Source organism: Sciurus vulgaris, assembly GCF_902686455.1.
Source record: "Sciurus vulgaris genome assembly, chromosome: 7".
Classification (NCBI taxonomy): Eukaryota; Metazoa; Chordata; class Mammalia; order Rodentia; family Sciuridae; genus Sciurus; species Sciurus vulgaris.
The window spans coordinates 147,532,684-147,534,730 of NC_136467.1; positions in this window are offsets into that span (position 1 = coordinate 147,532,684).

Here is a 2,047-nt window from a genome sequence, read left to right on the forward strand (position 1 = left end):
TGTTTTTCCAGAATCTTGCCACTCTTCCATCAAGAGGTGGAGTTTATCTCCACTTCCTCTGAACTCTAATGGGATTTTGTTGACTACTTTGCCTAAAAGAGTCCAGTGAAAGTCATTCTTGGTGCTTTTTATTCTATTGTAACAGGAGACATAGCTTTTGCCTGGTTCATGTTGGGATATACGGGTTTTAGAGCCTTAAGCCATCATGGAAGAGGTCTAGCTCTCTGAAGCCGCCATTTAGGAGAAACCATATTATCCAACCACATGGACATAAAGAGATATTGTCCAAAGTGTCCCCAGCTGTCCAGCTTTCTAGTCATCTAATGAAGGCAGCAGGACTGAGCATGAGGAAGCCCCCAAGTTGACTCTGGGCCCAGCCACCATCGACCTGCAGCCTAACAGGTACTTGAAGCCAGAACCACTTAGTTGAGTGCTCCCAAATTCCTTGGCCACAGAAACTGAGAAATAATAAATGATTGTTGTTTAAAGCCATTAAGTTCTGAGGTGATTTGTTATGCAGCAACAGAGGGCTGGAACAATTACTTATTGTAAAACCAGTTAGCATGATTGAACCATAGGAAAAAAAGGAAGCTTGTTCCATTTCATTAAGCTTTTGCCACTCAAATAAAAATGCTCTAAACACAAAAAGCAAATCAATGCTCACTTCTTACTCTAACTACTCCACATTGTGCCACATCTTAGCTTGTCTCATTCTGATAAAAGCCACTTTGGTCCAGCTCTAAATTTTCTTTTCAGCTTTTATCTGACTCTTTTTCCTTGCTAACAGAAAAAGATAATTGGTTTGTATTTCGTATGGAAATCTACTTTCTTCTGGAAGATATTCTTCTAGAGTCCTCTGACCTTTCCACCCAGTCTGCTTCCTAGTTAGCTGCATAGCTGTCAAACTGGGATTTCATTAAGTACTCTCTGGATTAGCACCTCACACTTTTTGGATCTTTTCTTGGATTCCTTTATTCTATTAGAAAATACACTTAAATATTTTTTCAAAAATATTCTTGGAGCATGAAGTTTCTCAGGCACGGCGTGTCTGTAATAGTCTCAATTCTGTCCATCACTTGATGGCCTGCTCTTCACATCATTCTAAAGACCATCTACCTAAATATGTTTTAAAGACATTATTCCATTGACTTCTGGCTTCAGTTTTGCTGGAGGTTGTTGTCCGCCTTGTACTTGTTCTTTGGAGATAAGCTATTTTTTAAATTTGTTGTTTTTAGATATCCGTGACAGTGGAGTGTATTTTGACATATTTATTATACACACATGGAGTCCTACCCCTTAGGATCCCGATCGTGTGGTTGTGCATGATGGAGTTACACTGGTGGTGTATATCATATATGAGCAAAGCAAAGTGCTGTGGGATTCAGTCCACTCTTTCCTATTCCCATCCCCCCTCCCTTCCTATCAATCCCCTTTGTCTAAATCCAATGAACTTCTATCCCCCTCCCCCACCCCTTATTGTATGTTAGCATCCACGTATCAGAGGGAATATTCGGCTTTGGTTTTTTGGGACTGGCTTATTTCACCTGGCATGATATTCTCCAGTTCCATCCATTTACTGGTAAATGGAAAGAACCTATTTTTCTTTCTAGCAATGAGCTTTTTCTCTTAGCCATTAGGTTCCAAAGTTTTCTACAGACAGGCCTAAAACCTGAGTGTCATTTTATTCAAATGCTTGGCGTGTGTTGAGCTTTCTCAATCTAAAACCCTGAGTCTTTTTTTAGACCAAGGCAACTTTCTTCACTGTGTCTTTCCACCCTTCCTTCCATTGTTTCTCAAACTTCTTTTAAACAAACACTGCTTTCACTGACTTCATTTTTCCCTTGTGTCTTCTTTCTTTTCTGTCTGGTCTCTGGGAGATGTCCTTCTCTTTATCAACCATGTTCTTAATTTGGTCTTTACTTCCATTCTATTCTTTGGCCCTTAGTTAATTACTTAGAATTTTTAATAATTATTTCAAATTTCTAAAAAGCATTCTGATTCTCTAATTGATTTTTTTCCCTCCACAGCAGCCAGTACTGGTTTTATG